Source organism: Fundulus heteroclitus, chromosome 22 (assembly GCF_011125445.2).
Source record: "Fundulus heteroclitus isolate FHET01 chromosome 22, MU-UCD_Fhet_4.1, whole genome shotgun sequence".
NCBI lineage: Eukaryota > Metazoa > Chordata > Actinopteri > Cyprinodontiformes > Fundulidae > Fundulus > Fundulus heteroclitus.
The window spans coordinates 41,062,645-41,075,735 of record NC_046382.1 but is presented as its reverse complement, the minus strand read 5'-3'; positions in this window follow the sequence as shown (position 1 = coordinate 41,075,735).

Below are 13,091 nucleotides of genomic sequence, written 5' to 3'. Positions count from 1 at the left end.
GATGATGAATTGTGGAGGATGATGACCAGAGTCTAGACCAGGCTGGAGCAGGAGGCTGTTAATGGCTGGAGCTGGCAAGCAGGATGGAGCCGGAGCACGGAGGTCGCAAGACCAGCAGCACGGCAGAGTGGAGACTTGGAGCCAGAACCACAGCAGGATTAGCAGCACGACTGGGTGAATACTTGCAGGACCGGAGTGAGAGCAGGACCAGAACCATAGCAGGCAGGCAGAGACGAAGGGAACTAGGGCTGGACAAGAACAGGTGAGTAGCAACGAGCAGAATGAACAGAAGTTAACAGTAACCAACAGAACGAACCGACAGGGAAGAGCTAACTGAAGAGAGCTTAAATAGGGAGGATGACAGGTGTGCTGAGTAATGGCTTGATTAGTGGCTGACAGGTGGAGATGATTACTGAGGTGGAGAGGAAACTAGGGTGTATGGAGGGTGAAAAGTGCCCTGAATATGTCCATGGTGCAGCAGGCAAAGCTGCACCATGACACCAGTAGCTACAGTAGAAGGTTGTACTTTTTGAGTTGCCACTTAATCTGATACATTTCTTGGGGGGCAGGGTGATGGTAGGACACTTGAAACATTAGGAAGCTTTATGCATTCCAGCAACTAGTTGAAGGTATGGGTAATTTGGCCAGTGTAGGTTTTCAAGCAGAAGGAGGAAAACCAACAGGTTATAGAGCTATGTCTTCTGATTCTGGCAAAACCTACTTACATCTCCCTCAATAATTGTTATTACAATCAGAATTATAAATGTGACTGGTATTAGTCTGCAGACATTTCCTCACAAAATCTGTTGTATGATGTTGCAGTTTCAGCAAGATTGTCTAGGTCAATGGCTAAGCTTCAAAAACATTTCAATTGGTGCAGTCAAAGCAGGCCCTTTTTACTCATCAGTCCACTTCCAAAGAGTTCTAACCAAAGGCTTAAAAGTTTTCAGTATTTACCTGTAAGTTAGACTTTGATGAAGCAGACAGTGATCAGATAGTAAAAAAGCTGGACAGGGAACTATATGGTATGCATCTTGTAAGACTGTGTAGCAGTGGTTTTGGATTTTGTGTGTGTTTGACATGTAAGCACATAGAGTGCTATGCCAGATAGAAATTAAAAGACAAAATGGGAGACTGTTGCCCAGCACTCTGAACAGAATTACCCTTAATCTGCTTCCTCTCCTAAACTGATGAAATCACTGATGATGTTTTATCCTCTAACTGAAACCTCTCATCTTTGGGGTGAATTTCAGCAAATTGCAATGAATATGAAAAATACATATCCAGTACTATGAGCACAGCAGGCTCTTTCTTTCTTTTGCTCTTTCTTTCTTTTGCACTGAAGACACAACATGCATGCAAATTTTCTTAAATAGATCCAATGTTTACAGGCACTGCAGCACTAGGTTAACTGCACATTTAGGAGTTTCTGAGAGATTGTTTGGAGGAGTTAATCATTGAATCATTGACAGGATAGTGACTGTTACTTAATTTTGATGTTCTAAACTCTACCTAAGGGGTTTTATTATGAAAAGGGCTTTGCTGTGAGTATATGATGATATGGCTTATTCTAAAGTGCTCTCTCTATGCATAGATGAACTTCAGTGACATTACACGTACTTTGACAAGCTGCCCCTTGGTCCAGACCATTTATATTCATAGACTTGGTGGTGCTGCGTCTATATATCAACATGAAGAAAGGGACCCAGGTCTCTGGTTGGCTGACCCGTTCGGTTCATGGTGGCCCCATCTCCGGGTAGACAGGCCCGTGGGTCGTCCAGCCTGGGATCGGGGTGGGAGGTTAGGACCAGAGTATGGACCAGGAAGGTTGAGTTGTGGTGGTCACCCCTCCCCATCTTAATGTTGGGGTTCACCTCCCAGGTCTGGGGGCTGGATACCCATTTGGGGAGCTGGTACCTGGACCTGGGAGTATAGGATGTGTGAGGTGAGTGGAGTGTGTATACAGCATCCCTTTTTTATGGGTAAGAGTGTAAGCATGTGGGGGCACTAGGGTGGGAACATGTGAATGTGACTGTGTATGTGGTTTTCTGTTTGTCTTTTTGTCAGGTTGGGTTTGGACTGCTGCCTCTCCTGGGACTTCTCAGGGCTCCTGACCTAGTGGAGCCCACTCCCTGTCCTGCTGCCCTCCATTGGCTGGTGCCTTGACCCGCTGGTGCGTTGGTGGTCCTCGGTGTCAGGGGCTAGGTACTCGAGCGGGATATGGCTTGTTCATGACAGCTGCTTCACAGGGCCTGGTGCTCGGCTCTCTGGGCACATCGTTGGATCCGCTCAGCCTTAGCTGGCTGCTAGCAGAGTCCGCAGACCTGTCGCTGTGGCCCCCAGGGGCTTCGGCAACATGTTGGTGGGTTTCCTGGGGCTCATCTCTGCTCTTCCCTGGGATGAGGGAGGCAGCTTTCCCTGTTTTGGCCTCTCTTGAGCACCTTTGCTGTGTGGGTCCCTTCAGGGAAACGGGGGTTCTGGTTCCCTTGGCATGTGCCTCAGTACTCTGGGTGGTGGGTCCTCACAACCACTATTGATGGATAAACCTTACATACAAAAGTGCACTCTCACAATGTAAATATGGGCATGTTAATGGGAGGTTCTATTGGGTAGCAAAGATGTAAAGTGAACTTAAATATTGAGGGTGTGAGGAGATTGATTGATTGATTGATTGATTGATTGATTGATTGATTGATTGATTGATTGATTGATTGATTGATTGATTGATTGATTGATTGGCTGATTGGCTGATTGATTGAACATGTCTCATCCAAGCCTCTTGCAAACCAGTAAAAGATCAAAGTGCAATGTTGTCACCTGCAGCTGTACACTTTATTTTATCCAAGGAAAAGATAGTATTTTACCTGTAGATTATCTACAAACCAAGCCTGTCCCACTGCTATGCTGACCAGCCTCCCTCTGCATGAAAACCTCATCCTGTGAATCAACCATCCATCATGCATCATCAAATACCACCATTATTTCCATTTAGAAAATGAAAAAAACTCTGCCTCCTGCTGCATAGAGACAACAATAAACTTTTCATGGAGTAAGAGGGACTTGGTGCAGATGTGTCCCAGCCAATCTGAAATCACGAAGTCCCAAAGTGTGAATTTCAACAATTATTTTAGTTTTTAGAATTAAATTAACAGTTTCTTTCTTTTAGGCAATCCATCTAAGTGGTGATTGGAAAAAAAAGAAAAAGTGGACAATTATCATTTTCCACCAATTAACTTGAATTTGCCGTCATGCTTCACTGTTTACTAATTGAAATTATGCTGTAATCACAGCAATCAGTAATAAGCAGACACCAATCATATCCCCCTCAAACAGGAACCCGACAGGAAAAAAAGCTGAGGACAGCAGCAGTTTGAGGTGAATACTGATTTTCCTGGAGGATTTCATTTCTTGTCGCTTTCATGTTCCGTCAAACACAGACATTTTAGGTTGGAGGTGCTTTTATTTCTTTTTAATGATGTTGTCTTTTTCATACATGCAAGCCACATTTGTAAGTTTTAACTAGAATATTTCAAACTGGCTCAAATCCCTCAAAATTATACAGGCCTTACTCTGGAATGCCATATCTTGATGTGAAAAAGCATTGCACTTAAATGTTTCTGAACATGGATACATAGAAAAAAGGTTTAAACTGATGTAGTTCATTGAGGGAAAACAAACTTTAAGAGTGACAAAAAAGCAAAGACACAAGAAATCACTGAGGCACTAACATTTTTCACAGTGCCATATTAGTAAATGAAAATGTGGCAAAGGTTAACCCAGGCTGTCCAGTGTAGAATATTATAACAATTATTTTTTTTTTTTTTTTTGCTTTTTTAGGGAGGAGGTTGTTAACCATTTAGTCTTAAATGTCCTTGATTTATTTTTCACATTTATGTTTATATGGTGGGTTGTTACAAGTTTGTTAAAATCTTAATATTTTCTATGGTAAAATCCTCAATTTCTGGAGGTATGGGCTGGTGCAAATGGTAAGCAGTCTATACAATATATTATTTTACCATTACAAATGTTATATTCTACTTTACAGAAAATAGAAAAAGGCTACAGTGGACCATATTTTGAGAAGTATTCTCTTGCTGTGCCACCTTTAGACTTTTCCAGTCGCTTCCTTCTTTTGCTGTGTAGCTCATTAGGTTTTATGTCTATTTCTGCTTGGGTTTCTGTATTTTTGTTATTATCTTTAGATTTCTATTTTTTCTGTAATTTAAACATTAACTTTAGCCTACTTTTTTATTTTTCAGATGGATTTAGCCTGATAAACCATATACCAACAGTTGATTGACAATGTGAAGTAGCAACATCTATGTCACTCTGTCCTATCTATCCTGTTGAAGAAATCCACATTATGCCAACCTACTGCTGAAAATGTATCTACTTCAATTTCAAACACAGAGTTTGAATGTAAGCATTAAAGTAAATAGATTTTGTGAGAATAATACTACAGCTGATGTCACACCAGGAACAGCAGCCAGGAGGAAAGTGTCACCACAGGTGAAAACCACAGAAGTTCACGCTGAAACTGCCTCGGGGCAAAGCCAAAACAGAAACCTGCTAACAGGTAGAAGCCAGAGATTTTAGACTAAATCCAGTGGCCAGCGATGGTTTCAAAGTCTTCTTGTACTGCTGTGCCAAAGTGGATGATGGCTAGGCAAGAGCACACCAACATACCTCTCACAAAACTGCCAGTGAGTACAGAACAGATTTGACCCAGTTTTACAAGACTGTGCACCTTCATCTTATGACCAAGAGAGACCTACATCACCACAGACAAAGACACCTGAAGCTGACCGTATGCACAAAATGCAGACAACTGAGCACCCAATTTTCATTGTCTGTGCTGTGAAAAGTTCAGTAAAACTACCAAGGAACTTTGCCTGTCTGATAACATGGTATGTGACATGAGGGATAACATTCTGAGCATTGTGGCTTCACATCCAAAAACTGAAAAAAAAAATTGCGACATCATTTTGACTTATAACTTATAAGTCAAAATGTAACTTTACTGCTACTGTCCTGTTTAATTTCGTACTCACACACATATTGATTTTAATTTATTAAAATCAATATGTGTGAATAAATATATAAATATGATACATATGGGTGATAACTATGGATCTGTCATCCATCTATCATTGGGTATCAGTGACCTTCAGAGTTGTTAAGAAAAGGGAGAAACAAGGATTCAAACATCTCTTAGGAAATCTTGCTTCCCTGGTGTTCCCTGATATCGTTTTCCTGCACATTTCCAAAAATAAAAACAATTTACCCTTGACAGATCTCACCTCTGTAATTATAGATGCTCATAAAAAAAAGGAAAAATGCAGACATGCACATATCAATCACACGTTTAACCCATCTGCCCATGGCTGAACCCAGTAATAGTGTGGCTATAACATACATGAATAATGGAACCGCAAACTGAGCCGTCAACGCGTGCATGTGCGCGAGGCTGCCTGCCAGTGCATGTGTGTATACAGTAGACCGTGTCCTTGTGGAGAAGTCACAGAGCGTAGGAGTGGGTGTTTGATAAGAAAGAGAAGAAAGCCCACTATGTTTTTGACAGCCACGAAAGCTGATGGTATCGCTTGGTGAGCTATAAATACGCAATCATTACTGACAGTATCAGTGCTTACGCTACCAGGAAAGACTTGATGGACACACACATAGCTGGGACTGTACATCAGTCAGAGAGACTGAAATCATGCTGAGAGGCCAAGGTTCCACAGCAAACGCACATGTTCAACAAGCTCCTCCTGCCTGAGTGACAGAGTGTCCTTGAGACATTCAATTGAACCAGAAATTGTTCCCAGAGGTAAGACCACTGCCCCAGTTCCTTCCTGCCTTGCCACTATTTGTCACTGCCTTTGTGTTGTTGGATAAAAACAACAATTTGTGTTTCAATGTGAGTCAGTGTTTGGAAAGGTTGTATTTCTTGGGCCTAGATTTTATCGACAAGAAGAGAAGCTACAGTGCCTTTCAAAGCTATTGATATCTCATTTCCACATTTCCCACAAATGTTAAATAATTGTGGGGGGTTTAATTTGATATGCCAACATTTTTGTACAAATAGAAATGTGTGGCATGCTTCGTCTTCAGACCGTGTGACTTACTATAAAGCATTTCACGCCCACACCGCCGCCGCTGCTGCAGGTGAGAAAATTGGTCGTAGACATTATTTCTTGACTTGGGCTCACGCGCAAGAGCTGTAATATTTATCATTGTGATTCAGACAGGTGCAGTTCATTTTAAAGAAGCAGTTTTAACGCATATTCAGACCGGAACAGGGAAACCTGCAACCGGTGGCGGGGAGCTGAGGTGTGTTGCCATGGGCACGTTTACCTGCTGAAGGTAACAACTGAGAAACAATCAGGAAATAACTTTTTATTTCTCTTATTAATAACAGCTTTATGGAGCGCTCTGTTATTGATACTCTGTGCCGCTCTACCAAAGTGTTTTTTGGTAGAGCGGGAGATTGAGATTGAGAAGCTGTTACATGAAATAAACAAAGAGAGAACACACAAAGGTAGATTTTCAGAGTTTAGTCCGTGAATCCACCTGGATGATGCTCTTTCTTTCTCTGGCTCCACGCTGAGCCACCGATGCACATGAAAATCCTCAGGATTCTGTTGCAATTTAATTAAAATTATGTTCTAATTTTATTTCCATAACCTTTGTTATGACGGTTGTGCTGTTGTAACCTCAACTGCAATTTTTATTTATTTTTTTCAAAGATTGGGGGTGCGTCAACCCGGTTGGGACACAGAAGGGGGTGCGCAGCTAAAACTATTTTGAATATGAAATATACAGATGCAAGCAATCTGCGCCAAATTCTCTTCACATCAGTGATGTGGTTTTTGTGTTGGTATCTGTTGAAAGCTTTACAAATAATTGTAAAAAGGAAAACAAACTCGTACTTATTTTTTTTAGTCCTATAAAAGTCTCATCTGGTGTTCATGAACCCAGGGTTAAACATTTTATCACCTACTTGAATGGGTATATCATTACAACCGAATGGGTATATCATTACAACCCCTTCTAAACTTGTTAATCATTAAAAATAAGATCTCAAGGAAGTTTAAAATGTTAACTCATTAATAGTGTTGTCTTTGTTTTAAAATACTAGCAAAACCCTTTTTTTTTTTTTACTGCGAATCATCTCTCACACAAACTGGGTATGATGTTTCCTCTACTCCTAATTAAAAAAAAGCAATGACGGCATATGAAAGACAGCCTTGTTAAAATAATTTCATGCTGTTTGTACATTGGAAATCAGCTCAAATAAGCCTTGGAAAGTCAAACGCTTTACAAATTAATGGAAATAAGAAATCAAAAATTAGAAATACCCCCACCAAAGCTGTGATTGGGGCATTTATGATTTTAACCATTGTTCTTCTTGACTTAAAATTTAACAACAAGAAATAACACTAACACTTGGAATGATAATTCACACTGCGATGGTTTTTGTTTTATCGCATATACTTAACATCCAGCCAGGGTTTTATTGATGGATGGTGGTTGTAGTGCTTTACTGCCTGAAATTAGTGTGTATTCACACCAAAGTATACAAAGGCTCTTGGTTTAAAGAAACTTGATTTGATTATGTGTTAGGTGAATGCAGAATGATTTCACACCAGGGACAGTGCGTGGTGTAACGCTGGAGCAGGTGCTCAAAATAAAGAGGCTTTTGGTCTTTGACACAGGACTGATTCTTGGGAATTGATTCCTGACTCTTGGGTATCAGCTGGATGTCATTCTTCTCACCCTGCTCATAAATACAGAGCACTGGTGCTGCAAAGAAAGCTTTAAAAAAGTATATTACACCTTCACTTCAGTCTGATTCACTGTTACAATGCATTCTGGAAAGCGGGCAAAACCACTCAGAGACAATGTCATTCTGTTCTAACAGTATGTGACGTGGCAGCTTTGTTTTTTCCCACCTCTGCTGCCTGCACTTCCCCAGCCAGCCTTATTGAACACACCTGCTCTCAGTCATCTCCTCCTGTGTGAATTTAAGCAGTCTCTTCCCTTCCTTCCATGCCAGTTCGTCTTTGTTTCTTCCACCAAGTGCTCCAGCCTTTGTTTCCCAACCTTTCTAGGCTCTAGTAACTTTTGGACCTATTTTGTGCTTCGACTCTGCCTCAGTCCAGTATTTTTGGATACCTCTGCCCTCTTGACTGATTCTCCGTGTACTGACCTTTGGACTGTCATTAAACTGTCTCAGCTGTCATTTAAGTCCGTCTTGCCCAGTCTCTTGTCACACAGTATAGCAAGCTGTTTTTTCTTTTTTAATCAAAATGCAACTTTGTCTAATTCCCATCTGAGATACAAATATTTCAAAGGAGGTTCTCCATGTCAGAATATAATTTCAGCCATTTATAATGTCTATAAATGTATAAAAATAATGTGTTTGGATGGGCACAGCAGCAAACTTGATATACTTGGATGGAAACTGTATAATTTGTCCTTGGAAGAAGGGTGTTGAAGAAAGCTTAATCATTCCTTGTGTATGGAAATTATGTCATTCTGTTTATCCAAAGTGTTTATTATAATAGGAGGAATTGATTTCAAAATTAGGTTATACATGGCTTGATGTGAGCCATGTATAAAGCTATCAGCATATTGCACTGTGTATTTGAGACTGATTCTGGGCTGTTGTAGTGTGTGTGTGTGTGTGTGTGTGTGTGAGAGAGAGTAAAAATGTTTGAGTGGTGTTTTCCTCCTGACCTGGTGTTTCCATAGGTGTGTGGTGGGGTTGAACAGGAAGCAGCAAGCACACCTGGATGAGTTCTATTTAATAAACTGCTGAGGATAGCTGTCAGACTTATTTGCTTAGCATAGAGATCAACTAATGGAACAGGATCAAGCCTTGATCCATGGCAAGCTTTGTGTTTATCTCCAAGTTACTGTCTTATGTACCTCCATGATTGATTCCTATCAAAACCATACTATTGAAAAAATGGGTAAGGGTGCATGTTTACATGTGTCAAAGTCTAAGAGGGTGTGTCCCAGTGTAAGGTCATGCCACGAGGGAGATTCCTTGTGTCATGGATCTTCCTCATGTGTGTCCAGGTGTGATGTGAGAAGCGCCTACAGACATTGTGGAGTGACAGCTGGAGATAGAGACCCCACAAGGGATAGGTGTGTTAGAAAATGGATGGATGGATATGCTGCAGAGTTGCCCTGCGACAGACTGGCGACCTGTCCAGGGTGTACCCCGTCTCTCGCCCAGTGAACGCTGGAGATAGGCACCAGCAACCCCCACAACCCCTCAGAAAATGGATGGATGGATGGATGGATGGATGGATGGATGGATGGATGGATGGATGGATATGCTGTGGCCCCCAGATTTAAACTGAATTTAATAACTTTAGAAGATATGTTTAAGAATCCTCATTATGGAGGGTTTTCTGTAACCTATATTTAAGGGGCAAGAGTAGGTCAGTGAATATAATCGTTTTCTTGTTCAATTCCAACTTCCTCCTGTCATATGTGGATGTGCCATATAAATTCAATCATTTGAACTACTGATCTGGGGCTCCTGTCTGCTCGCTGCTCCGCCTCCCTCCTCTCAGGTGGAGCAGTCAGATGCTCCACCTGTCTAGGGCGGCTTACAACCGGTGCAACAGCTGGGGGAAGTGGGGGCTCTTTGCTTGATGGTGTGCTCTGACTGAAGAGTATGAATTACGTAAAAAGAAATCTGTTTTCTGATCTTTTGAGCAATGCAACAAAGCTGACCGCCCCTGAGCTGGTCCTTTGGTATTCAGCTTTGACATTCACACAGCCTCATCAGTGCACAACAGATCATATTATACCCCCAAAACCTCAGTTCAATGAAATTTGTTGTCATGGCCCCTTTAACACTTTTAGCTGGCACAAGGCTGCCTGAGAAGAGACAGAATACTTTATTTAGTCATTTCTAAATACACTTTGTCATATACATGGTGTACAGGTAACCACATGCAGTTATGGATGTTTATCTGTGTTAAAACATATTGTTAAGAGTAATTTTTCTGTAGTCTTGAATACATTAGTTTAGGGCAGCAGTTGTTCAGCTGCAGTCATAGGGTGTGAACATTTTCTGTTATGAACACAAGCCCTCACGACACAAAATGTTGACAAAAACTTGGTTAGGGTTTATGTATTGGTCAGAATGGAGTTTAGGTTAGGGTTAGGTATGTCATTGGGGGGTTAAGAGTTAGGGTGTAGGGTTAGGGTCAGGGTTATGCCATAGAAAAGACAGGAACATGGATGGAAGCCAACGCATAGTCCTCATAATGATGGTAAGACCAATGTGTGTGTCTGGAAGAACTGCATGTCATTAAATATTTATTTAGATTTGTGCATGTGTGTATTTGGTTCTTTTGTCTCCCTTGTTCACTTCCGTGGTTAACCTGATTGTATTAAGTGCACAAAATGTGTAAATTCTAGGATAAAATAGCCATATCTATGTGGCTATTTTACACAAATGTATTCTTTGGTATTAATGTGGATTCATTTCTAATTTAAAAGTTTTAATACTGTACTAATTTGAGTTGGCCCTTGGCTGCCTGAGACAGCAGACTTGTGTGGAAGAACTGTGTGTTACTGAAATACATTACATTACACTTCAAAATTATATTAAAAACAACAAGCAGATTCTGTTTTCTGGGTTATTCTTACAACACCGCACAACGCAGAGCAAATCCTGGTTGACCGGTGCAATAAAAGTCACATGTGTCAGTAAGGGACACAGACAGAGTACACCAGTTACATGAACAAAGAGCCGTATTTTTAAATGTTTCTTTCTGGTTTTGTTAATAATGGAACTTGAATGAGCGTTGACATCTGCCCAAACAAAATGGACTTTCCAACAAGGCAGGCTCTGGTCTCTTTAACAAGACCAAACATTGTCCATGTAAAAGCCAGTTTAGATACTTCCAGAATGCTTGGAGGTGACTGCACTGCATATCCAAAGCAGCCCTATGTTCTTGGCCACAAGATTTACATTTAACTGTACCGTTTAGTGGCAGTTTATCAGTGTGATGCACAAGATAAATTTAGAATGGGGTGATTGACGGCTGCACAACACATCCTGCTGTCTTGAGGACACTGTGTCCCATAACTGTCACTTAACCAAATAAGCAATAATCCCTCAGTAGTTTAATGAGCCTGGACTTAATCAAACCTTAAATACAAAGGTGTCAGAGAAGGAAACACTAATGAAGGTCAATTGTAAAACTGTGATGTGGGTCGTATTAGAGTGAGCTAACTTCACTTTGCATGCACCCACTTGTGTACTTTTTCTATAATAATCTACTACAAAAATCCATTAATATCCATTACAAAGTTGCCCTGTTGTTATCCTGAAACACACACACATTTCTCAGTGGCCAGCTAATGCAGTGTGACCTCATCTGTCTTTCAGTCTTATCACCCCTGGAGAGTGTCTGGTGGGACTGACTGGCTGACTGACTGTCCATAACTGTGTGTGTGAGACAAAAGTAAAGGGAAGCAGGATTAAATGAAGGAAAGATATTACTCCTTGTGTGTCCAGAGGCTTCTCCTCTCCAGTTTTCCTCTCTCTGTTTCTTCTTTTTCATCACTTGTTTCGTCCTACCCTTGCAAAGCTCCCAAACTGTCATCCCCGCACAAAGGCCTATGATTCATTGCCCACATATATAAACACACTTACAAACATTGGGCCTCATTTTTACTCAGACTAAGAAGGCTTAGGTTGAGGGAGGAGAAACGTGAATGCTTCAGTATTAAAACAATTATTTTTTTTTATTGCAGAAGCTTTAAAACCTCTTGGTTGCCCTCTGCGCTATTCTGTGGCTAAAAGTCCGAGTGGCTCTGCATGGAGGTTTGTTTGGTGTTTGAATGCTTGGAGCCTTCACCGGGGTTAGCTGTTGCTTTTACTCCACGGTTTTTTTCAGGTAAATGTCCCATCACCACTGCAGACGCTGCACCCATCATATCTGGTCAGCTTTCTCTTTTTTTTTTTTTACCACAGAGGAGGTGATGATGGAGCCATGGAGGTGTCCAGCGAAAGCAGTAGGCGCAGATGGAGTGTGCCCAAGATTCCTTAAAATCTGTTCAGCCCAGCTTGCACAGCCCCTTCTATGGCATTTTAAGTATTTTTTTATGCAAAGTCCCAGTGCAACAGAAGAGATCTTGTCTTGTACCTATAGAGACTGACCAAGATTAACAACTACTGGCCAGTGGCTCTGACATCGCTCATTAAGAAGATCTTAAAATGACTGGTCTTTCACCGAGCAAAGGTAGTGCTTGTGTATCATGTAGACCCTCTTCAGTTTGCTTATCAGGAGCATGTTGGGGTAGAGGGCGCTGTCCCCTACAAGCTGCATCGGTACTAACCCCTACCTGGATGAGCCAGGTAACCAATGTAAGGATCGTGTTCTTTGACTTCTCAAACACATTTAACGCAATCAGCCAAACATCTTGATGGACAAGCTTGTATGGATGGGGATGAACTCCTCCTTAACTTCATAGATAACAGATTACCCGACTGATGAACCTCAGTTTGGCAGACTGAAAAACTGTGAATTCAGTCTAGATTAGTGATGCCAAATCACCGAAAGGAATGAGTTGTTGAGTCACTGAGTTAGTTAGCCACAATAGTGTAAGAGTAACACTATGCAATGGTGTCCATTGGAGATTTTAAAGTAAATCAAATACATTTTCCATATCTGTGATTTTGTTCGAGATATGTTAAAAGCTTTTTTTTTTTTTTGCACTGAGGCATGCAATCCATAGTAATTTATACCCTGAAGTTGTGATTTCTCTGAACAATAGAACAAGCTAAAAATGCATTAGCACAAAGAAAAAGAAAATTGGGTCAGATTAGGAGGTTAATTCCTAACAAGTCAGGTGTGATGATTCCTAAAATGGAGACAATAACCCACGTCCATAAATATCTGCTTAAAGTAGCACATAATTGTGGAATGATGGCAGTGCTGGCAGTGCTGGAGGACATAGCAGACGGAAGAATGCGGAGGGAGCGTGGTTTCAGAGATCCTGCTGACCTGCTGGCACATGATGATAAGTGGCTTATTAGCCGCTTTAGATTGCCC